The sequence below is a fragment of the Rhamphochromis longiceps genome, linkage group LG23 (assembly GCF_057381845.1).
Source record: "Rhamphochromis longiceps isolate RC_006_pf linkage group LG23, R_longiceps_female_GT1.1, whole genome shotgun sequence".
NCBI classification, from domain to species: domain Eukaryota; kingdom Metazoa; phylum Chordata; class Actinopteri; order Cichliformes; family Cichlidae; genus Rhamphochromis; species Rhamphochromis longiceps.
This window is the reverse complement of record NC_140578.1, coordinates 46,376,535-46,389,132: the sequence shown is the minus strand read 5'-3', so window position 1 is coordinate 46,389,132 and position 12,598 is coordinate 46,376,535. Positions and strand designations below refer to the sequence as shown.

General features: G+C 41.6%; 1 protein-coding gene across 3 annotated transcripts in view; it reads right to left on the bottom strand.

Annotated features, from left to right (window-relative positions):
* dmd (dystrophin) overlaps positions 1-12,598 on the bottom strand; it is a 314,957-nt gene that overhangs the window by 40,302 nt on the left and 262,057 nt on the right. The window lies entirely within an intron of this gene.

The following is a 12,598-nucleotide window of genomic DNA, read 5'->3' as shown; positions in this document are numbered from 1 at the left end:
GTCGGTTCGCTCTTTAAGACAACATAACAGAGCCGATTTCCCGTCTTTTGTTGAAAAATATCGATCGCTTTATATTGCGTATGCTCTGTCATCACAAGAGCATACGCGGCGTTTTCTGCACGTCCAAATAATCCGATCATTATAGCGGGCAGTCGTTTGAAGCGCGTTTTATACGCCGGGAGAGAAGAGCACACAGTGAGGCAGCAGACCTATTTAAAACAAATCCTGCATGCAACCTCTCTGCCATTTAAAAATTGCGGAGTCTATGTTTGCGCATTTTCGGCAGTAAGGATGAAATAGTGTGCAGTGTGGGGGATGTCTCTCCCTCGGCCACACAGCCAGCGTTGAACAGGTTTACTGCATTACGACCAGCACGATTCCCATCATAATCAGACTACTTATCACCAGCAGAGACAGACCCCAGCCTTCAGCACTCACTTCCGAAGCTGTTCTCGCATCGCCGGCCTTTCCGAGCCTCTTCCGAGCGTGACAGAACGATCCGATTCCCGGGCAGAATAGAGGGGATGTGCCGGCCCCTTCCGCGGTCCGACCAAGCGTCCTATGCAACCGGAGGGAGACGTCCGAGATTACAGTGCGGAGCCTGTGTTTTCCCTTTGTAAGTGCTAGTTGTAGGCTGCAGAGGCTGACTGACCCAGCGAGACACAAGGATCAATGTCCCAACATACAACATGCACGACTTCCGCCTACTATTTCAAAATAAACGCTTGAAGCCAGAAAGATCCTGACATGCAAAAACACGCGAGAAAATCATGGGTGATCCTCCTACTTAGTTGCAGAATTTAGTTACACATTCCATCCATCTAAAGCTGAGTCCTATAAAAATCACACGAGTACTGCTTCAGATTCTTTTTAAAATAGCCTTTATTCACATTTTCACTTGATTTGACCCGAATCTTTGTGGATTCCCTTACTAATTATATAACTATCTATCCAGGAAGTTAACTAGCTCCCTGTAGAAGGCTTCATATCCCTGGCGTGTGCTCGTTTTGCTTGCTTACTATCATAAACAGCTTCAAAGATAGACAAAGCATCCAGGTCTGAAAACCAAAGCCAGTGGAGAACTTAAATGTGCATTCTTTCTAAAGGCGAGCAGGGGGGTGAGCCTCTTGCTGACAAAACAACATCCTGCTGTTTTTAAATCTATGGGACAATGGCCCTCAGCTCCTTTGCTCTGTGACCTTAGCCGCTTTACTGATGGTATTATCAGACTTTATATCTAGTTTACATTGGATACAACATTAAGTTCATGAGCATTTGGTTTTTCTTTTGGATACAATTTGAAAATACCAAGAGGAAGATGGTGAAAAGGCTCAGTTTGAGGCTTTAAAGCAGGGCGTCTTTGCATGAGTCATAAGCTAACAGAAAGTGGAACGCCCTGGAAAAAATGAAATGATTGTACAGCATTTTCTGTCATATATCCTTAAAGTAAGCTGCCCAGAATATACAAACACAGGACATGCAAAAGTATCACCACAATAAGTGTAAGTAGAGGTCCTGACTGCAGAAACAAGTTATATGGGAGTTATGGTTCTGAGTTGGGATCCGTTAATACTATTGACAACACACAGAGAGGGACCTTAGAAATTGTACCAAAGCTGAGGCTTACGAAGATGCACAAGCATGAAATACTCCCAAAAACTTACAGTGGACGGCTTGATGGCAACAATGATCTGCACAGGTAGAATACTGAGCAGGCTAAAAGTTGGCTTAAATAAGGGAATGATACCAAAAAGAGGAAGAACCAACAGAAACCCAAGAAAACACATAAAGCACAGACTTATTGTAGTGGACAGTTTTCAAGGTTTTTAACAGTCAGCTGGTATAATTTGTATTCAAGTGCTATTTGATCAAAATCCTACCTTGTTTTGAGGATTTGGTCTGTATCAGTGTCATTCACTCACTGCCAAACAAGCTCTGCAGTACATCTCCAGAAACAGCTCATTACAAATAACCTGTTTCATTTTCTGTTAGAATCCGTGTTTGCTGGGACACCGGTGTAGCTCAGTGGGTGAGCCATGTGCCATATGGCCGGAGAGCAGCAGGCCCAGGTTCGAGGGCCGGCCGGAGAGCAGCAGGCCCTTTGCTGCATGTCCTAACCTCTCTCTCTCCCAGCTTTCCTGTCTATGCCCTCTGTCTATTTATGCTGAACAAATAGTATTAAAAACGTGTGTGCTTTGGGAGAGCCGTGTTTGTAAAGTGCTGCTCAGAGTTAATGTATGTGCAGATATGTACACACCCTCCTCGCTCTGTATGTGCTACAAAAATAAAATGAATGTTGAATTTAAAGTGAAGCTGTATGACAAGGTCTGTTACTACCCACGGTTCTGAGATTTGTCAGTTTGGAAAATATTTTTTAGGTGATCTTGCCCAGACGTTGGTGAAGTAAAGAATATTCCCACTATAGATTCTGGCTATTTATGGAACATATGCATACAATCTAATCTAAACCCAAACAACAGAAGTAATAAAAAGTTAGTCATGTTCACAGCTGTGGCTGTGATGGTAGTGTGCATGGTGACGTCTGCAACTGGACCCTTCTAGTGGATCATTTTTAGTTCTGTAATTGTGTCCATCTGTGTATGAATTTTGACACAGACTGTGTACAGACAGGTTTTCACCCACTGCAGATGCACCTGCATGGTTCTCAATGTGGATGACACTTATATTGGTTGAATGCTAATTTGTTGACAAGTGGGCCTAAATAGGTAAGGGAGAAACAGCAGTGTTCGCCCCGAATGGGAGAACCATGAAAAAATACCAAAGATACCAAAATATAGTATAACAAACACAGAAACACCTGCAGTGGGCACTTTTCTGTGACTGGCTGATGGACCAACAACAGTAAAAGTGAGACTAAGGTGTCATTCAGTGGGGATTTTCTGTGTGAACGTCTAACCAAATACCACAACCTGAAATAAAACAAAACCAAGATGCATCCTGGAGTTGTTGTTTTTTTTTTTAACAAAAACAGCTTTTCATCACATTTGAACTCATTCGAAGTCTTAGCCAGTGCAAGGTTGATGTAACAGACAACATGGGTGTGGAACTATCATCTTATTACATAAAAAGATGACATTTACTGGTGTAATCTTATATGAGAGTGAACAGCTTTCCCATATGGAAAAGATATATATAAATCTTATAAAGTTTGTATCTGTCTTGTGTGAAACTTGTATGAAAAGCATACAAGAGTGAAAACAGATATAAGACCCCTTGGAAAATTATATAAATGAAACTTGTATGTTTTGGATACTAAAACAATGTATGAAAGTAATGAGAAAGTGGCCACTTTCATGAGTAAATCATATAAGTTTTTACTATTTCTTTTCCATATGGGTTCCCCCAAAGCCCTCAGCAAGTTTACACACCCTGGCTATTCATTGCTAAATAATGGGAATATACACAGAAGTTACACAACTATGACAAATATAACAGGATTGAACTGGAAATCCTGACACCTTTATTTTGAAATTAAACTAATTTCCATCTAGTCCTGTGTGCTTCCAGAAAACTTAGCCTGGGCTGCTTGAATAGGTGGAGCTCAGGCTCCCCGCCTCTTCCACCCTTCCCCCATCCCACTGTTTCTCAAAGCAAAGGAGCCTAGACTCCATTAGAAGTTTTTCACCTCAATGATGAGAGCCAGAAATGGAGGAGGAGGGGTGCAGGATTGTAGTGGTGGTGTGTATGTGTGTATATCTGCAAATGCGTGTCAGGGTCATTTTTTGGGATTAGTGTTCAAGGACTGAGCCCCCAGGATGGTCCTTTTTACCCCTGTCTGAGTGGCCAGCACAAACACCAACCTCAATCCTATCCATCACCTAAGAGATGAAGGCCAGCGACAATGAGCCGTCAATTGCTGACTTTACTAATTCTCTTTGGCTGAAGATTCCTGTTTGTTCTTAATATTTAATCTTATGCTTAAGTTCAGTAAGGAAGATCTGTCAACCACCTGTCTATTCTTTACATCACTTGTTTGTTTTTTTATCTGTCAAACTTAGGCTGCATCCACACGTACCCGGGTATTTTTGAAAACGCAGATTTTTCTATGCGTTTGCGCCTTTCGTCCACACGTAAACGGCGTTTTTGGTCACTGAAAACGGAGATTTTTAAAAACGCCGGCCAGGGTGGATATTTTTGAAAACTCCATTTTTGCATTTACGTGTGGACGAGGAAAACGGAGAAAACGCAGCGTCAAAGGTGTGTGCATTTTTTGACGTCACACTGTGCGCCACGTTTCGGTGAAATGCATTTCTACAATGGGGGACTTAGACAAAATACTGTTACTGTTACTTGTACTCTCTGCAGTGTTTAAATGCTCACACATACACACACAGTTACTGTCCCTCCACACATACCACTCGGTTCTGCTTCTATGCGCCATCTTTGTTTACTATCGCTCACCGAGGCTTCTAGACTTCTGATTGGCCAGCATTTCTACATGCTTAGGAATATATCGCCACATGTTGCTTTGACATGTTCCTAGCAGCGTTTTCCTTCATTTTTGCGTTTACGTGTGGACGGGATTACTTTTTAAAACAAAAACGGAAAATCTCCGTTTTCAACAATACCCGTGTACGTGTGGACGTAGCCTTAATATTGACATCAATACTCTGGTCCAAACACTTTCTTATCCATGTTCTGCAAACCAGTCAGGCTCTGTTCTGCGTGCTTTAAATCTCAGTGCTCTCCTGTCATCCTACCTGTTAGACAGTCATTCATACAACCCTTACCCCCATTTCCATTTCTCCCCGGGCACTCAGAGGCCTCCGTCTTCATTTTCACCACAACTAGAATCTCGACTCTGTTCTGTTGGTTGTCCAACAGAGGAATTCACTCTCAGAGTGCAGGCATACTTCCCAAAGTTTCCAAAAATACAGTGGAAGCTAAGCCTTCAGCTTCTTGCCTCCTTCTGTGAAAGGCAGTTATTCCTATCTACTATCAAGTGCTTACTCCTAGAGCATCACTGAATTAAGCTACGTCCACACTAATGCGTTTTGCATCGTCTTCTCTCCGTTTTGGCCTCCTGTCCACACTGAGACGACGTTTTTCCCCATGGAAAAATGCAGCGGTTTGAAAACGCTCTCGAAAACACACACATTTCAAAACGGAGCTGTCCCGTCGCAGTGTGGACACTCGAAAACGCAGACTTTCTAAAACAATGACGCATTTTAGTCATGTGATGCAGTCATGTGACCATTTAAACAAAGGTAGCGGAGGGCATTATACAGCAGTTGTTTTGATTGCTCTCAATTTTGACAGCCCTAAAAAGATTAACATCAGCCTGTACACGCTGCAGAGAGCTGTTCTTCACATTCTTTAACTCTCACTCGCTTTTGCAACTTTGTACTTTTGTGTTACTCGCAGCAACAGCTCCACCTCATTGTTAGTCCATTTAAAAAACTCGGTGCTTTTCCTCGACATTTTGCCGCGACGTTTCAATGAGCTGGAATGTAAATAAGCGGCAGACAGAAATGAGACATTGTGAGATGACAGTTGTTATGACGTAGAGCTAAATATATAAACAGAAAATGAACTGAATCTTCAACAGCGATAATGCTGTTATTATGAATGTTAGGTCAGTTTGACAGAGATCATGATGGTGTTCACTACACCTCAGGGTATTTGTGCTTATTGTTCTCCATCAAGACTTTGAACTAGAACTTTGTGTTGGCAATCTAACCTTGGGAGTTGAATTTCTGATATACAGTGTCTTGAATTTGGAGAAATAAGAAAAAACATTGAAGAAAAACACGATGATACAATTGGTAGAAGTCATTACCTGATGCGTTCTTAATGCTACACCTGCAGTGTAGTTTTTCCCTTTGCTTTGGAGGAATTCTGACCCACTCTTCAGAATTGTTTTTATTCAGAAAACATGGAGGGTTTTCAAGCATAAACAAACTGTTTAAGGTTATGTTTAAGGAATCTCAATCAGATGTAAGCCCATGTTTTGACTGGGTCACTTCAAAAGCTTAATTTTTTTGTTTCCATTCACCGGTGGTGTGTTTCAAATCCTTATGTTGCTGCATAATCCAAGCTTCAGGACACAAACGAATGGCATTGCATTCTTCTTTAGGATTTTCTGGTAGAGAGCAGATACAACAGAACCCCGACTTACCAAATTAATTCGTTCCCAAGGGTCTTTCGTAAGTCGAAGCACCCATCGCGCGTTTTGAGTGACTGATAGGCTATAGGCTCATCGCTAACTGCAACAACAATACGTGGTTCAAGTGGAACAGCGAAGCGCAAGTACGAAAGCCAAGGGGGTTGTCACATGATTTGGAAGGCATTGTGGGCATTGTAGGCTCAGCCAATCAGAGCCAGCGGATTTCGTTACTCGGGCATTTTGCCGTAACACGGGCAGAAATATTGCCGTTCAGCGCCTTCGTAACTTGAATTTTTCGTGAAACGGGGTATTCGTAAGTCGGGGTTCCACTGTATAATAGTTCCAATAATTATGGCCACCATGTTTGACTGTTGTTATGGTCTTTTCATATACTGCTGTGTTAGTTCGTCTGTCAGGTGTAAGGACACAAATCTTCCAGTTCAACTTTTTTCTCATCAGTCCACAGAATATTTTCCCAAAGGTCTTCGGCATCATCAAGATGTTTTTTGCCAAATGTCAATAAGCCTTTGTGTTCTTTTCAGTCAACAGGGGTTTACAATCGTCACTCTCCTAGAATGTCAGCTGACACATCAATTTTCTTATATTAAATAAAATCATAGACTTCCAGCTTAATGAACTTAGTGCCAGGTTTCATAATTCCTCATATGGCCTGATAAAATCAGAAACCACTCTACTGGCGCTTACTATTAATAGAAATTTGACTGACATGGCGACTCGTCGATTTAACCTGAGAGAGTCTGAACGTTTGAGTGTCGAGTCTCGAGTGTTGGGAGAATAAGGAGTGCCAGCAGGTGCTCCTGTGGCACCATGAGGTGCTCCATGAGGTCCACCTCATGGACTCGCTTTGATGTTGTCACTTGAGAGAGATCTTACATCAGTTCTTGACTGTGAAGAAATTATTGACATGACTAAAAGCAGACCACACTGACGGAGGAGAAATGCAAATAAGGGCCTTTTGCCAAAAGTAATGATAGTAAGATTTAAGGATTGTTTTGTTTTATTAGTTGCTTTTCCCTTTGTGCATTGTGTTCGTGTTGTCTCTGTTGTTCTTTGTCTTTGTTAAGGTCAAGGGTCTGTTACCCGTGATTTTAAATGTTGTTGTTTTTAACTTTCTAGTTTTCTTTATGTAAATGTATGATTCTTGATTTTCTTTGTGTTTATATCCATGTGTTTGTCCCTTCCTGTTGTGTTCTGCTAGTTTTCTATATTACATTTTTTCCTAGTCTTCAGCCCTTTTATGTCAAGTCTCTGTCACTGATGTTCTCCTTCTTTATTTCCTGTTTAACTTTTGTGTGTTTAGTTTCACTGAACCCTCCTGTCTATGAGTTTCAGCTGTGTTTCCCAGGTGTTTCATCTCTGCCCCAGACACCCTTCTTTGTACTTCCAGTCTTCTTCTTGTTCTTTGTTTGGTCATCTGTTGTTTATCCTTGTTTTTGCTACTTTATTTGTACCTGTTCACGTCCATCATTAGCCTGTATCCCCAGCGTAAACTGTTTGTAGTTCCTGGCTTCTGGTGTTTCCCTTTTTACTTTGTTTCCCTTTTGGATTTAACTACGGGATTATTAATAAATGACTCCCTTTAAGTTCACCTGTGCCTGCCTCCATGCATCTGCTTTTGGTCCTTGACTTTACTTTTTCTTTTACTTTCAAGCACTCTATACTGTTTTTAGTGTATGTGTAGTCCATTTGAGTCTACCCTGTATTTCTTAACCATTAACTTCGTTTTTCTGCCTCACTTCTGCTTTTATGAAGACCACCATGTGGTGTTGCTGTAATCACGAGTAATATAAATGCTCAACATGAGAAAAGTCAATGTCAGGGATTTGATTATACTGAACTTACATGGCTTTCTTTTGTTGTTCATGCGATGTTTGCACAAGAGATCTCATTGGAAAAAAATATCCTTTTATTAAATATTACCCTAATTATTAAATATTATCCTAATTATTAAATATTATCCATTGAAAGGAGAAAAATCTAGAAAATAATAGATAAGACGGATAACTTAATGATGACAGTTATCATTTAAATATAACCATATTTAATAAGGATCTCAGTGGAGAGTGTGGTGGCGTGGTGATTAGCACTGTGGATTAAAATATCTAGCCAGTGCCTTTCTCTGTGGAGCTTGTGTGTTTGTGTGGGTTCTCACTGGGTACTCTGGCTTCCTCCCAAAACCCAAAGGCATCCAGTCAGTGGGCTAGGCTACTATAAACTGCCCATAGGTCATAATGGTTGTCTGTCTCTCTGTGTTAGCCCTGCGTCAGGTGTTCCTCGCCTCTTGCCCCTTTCCTCAGGGTTATTCTGATTCTGATGGTAGTTGGAAAAGGCTCCAGCCCCCCTGCTGGTGAAGGGACTTGATGGATCTCAGTGGTTAAGTGAATGGATAGACTATATTGGTCTTGACAATAGACAGCAAAAATAACAATGATGTATCCAGTATTACTTTGTTCATTTTTATGAACAGGTGTACCTGCTTGCAAATTATAGCAGTAATACTGAAAACATTAACGTCTATAATTAACAACCCAAATCAGAATCATGACACTGTGCCTGCTTTGCTCTGGATTCTTAAACCACTAACTCAGTTTTTCGTTTACTTCCCGTTCAGTAAAGATGACCAGGTGATGTTACCGTAATCAGGAATAATATAAATGCTTCATATAGGTAAAGTAAATAAATGATGCCATGTTAAAAAGCACGAAGGTCCTGAGTTCAATTCCATCAACTGGCTGGGTCCTTTCTGTTTGAATTTGTACGTTCTTCTCGTGTTTGTGTGGGTACTCAAGGAAGAAGGTATGCAGGAGGAAGCCAGAGTACCCGTCTTCCACCAGTCCAAAGTCATGCAGTTAGTGGGGTTAGGTTAACTGTTTATGCTACTTGGTTATTCACAGAGGAGGCCTACAGCAGAGGGGTCCGGGCCCTCTACAAGCAGGCTAGAAACAAGCTAACCAAGGAGATCAGGGTAACTAAAGCCACTTTTCCGTTAGTCCCTACGCGACTCAACTTGTTTTCCATCACAACGCCTGATGTGCGTGGGGTTGTCACAGCAATGTGGCTGAGCGTCCCACGAAGGAATTACTATGCAACATGAACGCCACAACAAAGGTGGACGTCGAGAGAACACACCTGCTGATGGGTCTGTGTCTTTTTGTCAGACTCAGGACAATGATGTTCTTTTTTTGCAGCTGTTTCTCTCGTTGCTGGGTTTTAAAAATGCCGGGTTTGATTTTCGTGAAGGAGACGCTCTCATGGCTCAGTGAGTGATGCCACTGATTAGCCAATCGGTGGCATGCAGTCTGTTGACATCACATTTTCAGATCACTGGGAACCCGAGCTGAGTAGGTACTAACAGGTACTGTCTCCTAATGGAAAACCCTGAAAAGCATGGCAAGCGACCGGATTAGGCACTAAAGCTAAAAGCTAAAAAGCAGCTTCTCAGCCGATGACCCTGCATCAGCTTGCACCAGTGACAGGAGTCCATTGCTCCACCAGCTGGCTGATGGCCTTAAAACCTTCTACTGCAGATTTGAAAGACAACCACTCACACCTCCCACCTGCTCACCCTCACATCCACACACAAAGATGCTCACTCTCACCTCACACCTATACAAAAAGACTACTTGCACCCCCACCCCGTCCCATCTGACCCCTACCTGTGCTAAAGATCCGTGAGGATGTTTAGTCTGCTTATCCAGAGACAGAACACCGGGAAGGCTCTGGGATTTAACAGTGTGTCCCGTCATTCCTGAAAGTCTGCACAGACCCACTGGCCTCCATCTTCAACCAGATCTTTTATGTCGCATTGTTTCACAAGTGGTAACAGTAAACAGGATCACATTTGACTGTATTACAGTCAAATGAAATTTGAACTCCCATTTTTACTGCCTTAGTTGACGAGAGATAAGCATCTGATGTTTTGTCTCCAGATGCACAACATTCTAGTGATGATGACTTTGAAAAACGGTCTTTTAATAGTTCGTCTGTCCCCAAACTTATTCCCTCAGCCAACGCTAAGTGACTAAATATGAGATTTGGATCTGCCAAAGGCACAATGAGAAAGATCTCCTGAAACCTGGAACAGAGTTTTTGTCACGGTCCTGGGTCTCCTGACCCAGCGTTTTTAGTTATTTGTGATGTTTGTATTATCATACTTGTGTGAGTTATTCGATGGTTTCTAGTTTCGATCCCTTGCCCTTCATGTTTCTGTGTCCCCTCTGTTCTGTGTAAGTCTGTGTCTGCAGGTTTGAGTTCCCCTCTGTGTCTTTCAGTTCTTAGAGTCCTCTGCCTTATGGTTTATGTCTCTGTGTTTCTTAGTTGCTGTCTCCACTGTGTCAAGTTCGCGTCTCTGTGTGATCCTTCCTGTTTTACTTTGAAGGTCCGTGTCTTATGTGAATGTGTCCTGCTTTGCTTGTCTCGTCAGTCCTGATTTCTCCCAGGTGTCCCCTCCTTCTGTGTCTCATTCCCCTCGTTACTCCCCAGTGTATTTAAACCCTGTGTTTCTCTGAGTCAGTGTCGTGTCGTCTGCGTGCCTGTTGATCCTGCCTATCAGTTCTACTTAAAGTCGCGCTACAATCAGCTGATTTCAGTTAGTGGTGGATAATGGTGCAGTTTGCAGCATGTCTATGAATATTACTTTTGTTTTATTAAACAAAAGGACGAGAGTAACATGTGTAAAGTGCATCCAGGACCGAAACAACTTAATTAATGCTGCTAACACAACTTCAGCTATTTGCAAGCATCTGCTCGGACAGCATGCTAGCACTAAGCTAGCCAAGAACCCAGAGTGTTGATGAAGCTGAGTGACTGCCAACCTCAGGCCAGCAGCCAGACCCCGAACTTCAACACTTCAACAAACTGATGAGCAGTCAGGCTGCAGCTTGTACCTGTTCCTGCAGTAGAATCACTGTGGCTATCACTAAAGTGTCTTTGTGCTGGATTTCATCTTTGCTTTGTGCTGAAAACTAAGAGAAAGATAATATGTGTGCACTCATTAGGATATGGATTTATGCTTGTGTATGGACAGTAGCCTAAAGGTTTATACTGTTGCTGGTAATTATGAGACAATGTATTTCAGGTCATTTTATGGAGAAACTTCAAAGTAATGCAAGTAGTGTAATGAATTACTTTCTCCTGGGAGTAATACATTACTTCTAAGAAAACTGATTTGTGAATATGTGTAATATATTTACATAATAATAATTACCCCAAGACAGATCACAACAAAGAGAGGAAATGCCTCCGACAAACAAACATTTTACCACACAGCATGAAAGTAATTTGCCCAAATATAATGCTACGGTGGTGACTCCCAATGTGGAGTCAGTGAGTTGATGTGTATATGTTTTTATGCAAGTGTTTCTGCTTTTTCTCGTCTAAAGAGTCAGAACTTTGTTTCAAATTTGGACGTACAGTTGAGTGGATGGAAAAGTGCAGACAAATGAAGAATTGCATTAAAAGCAGCAAACGACTGAACGTATCCTGAGTGGATGAATCTTTAACCAGCAATACCAGGCAAGCCCACAGTTATGGACCAAACAATGTGCCACGATGTAACAATCCACCTTGAACTATTAAAAATTGGGAAACAATACTTTGAGTGTATCTCGCGTCCTTGGCTTGCCTCTGCTGAAAAAGAAATATTACAGTGTAAGAAATTGACATGCAACAGTGTTTGTGATTATTGGTTGTGTGTTTGACTGTGGGAGTAGGTTGTGTGGGTAAGCTGCGAACAAACTGCCTCCTTTTGTGATTAATAAAGTTGATCTGAATCTGAAAAGGACCAACTTTGGGTCATTCCATCTAAAATCAGACAATTTAAAAAATATTCCTGTACGTCTTTCTCCAACTTGCTTTACTTTTATGGTCCAAAGGTCCAAGTTATTTTAGCATACAGTAATAAAATTTAAATTAGAAAAGACAATTCTTAGCAATTTCTGAATGACATATAATACTGCAAAATAATGCATGCAGAATACTTTTTAACCCTTACATGCACAAGTGACTGGGTACACTCTTCCAGAACAGAACAATCGCTACATCTAATGACATCCATACACTGGATTTACCACACCAACTTCTGACTTCATGATCTTTGTTTCTCTTTGGTTGGGCTTGTCTGCTTTTCCTGTGGCTTTTTGTTGGGAGCAACTTTCCAGTTGAGTTCTCATGTGTGGTGTGAGTTGTGCATTAGTGATTCTGCTCTTGAATTCAGGGTGCTAAGCTATGAAAAGGTGAAGGGTAGCAATGTTAAGTATGTCATACCACAGCACCATTGACCACCTCTTTGTTTTTAAACTTACATATGTAGGTGCTAACCATGTGGTCCATGTGTCTACACCTCCTTTGGTCTTGTTGTAGAATGTGACCAATTCTGTTTTTATTTCTACCATACCACAACAGCAAGATGCTTCTCCATGAAACACTGTGCAAGAGGCATTTAACTAGCCA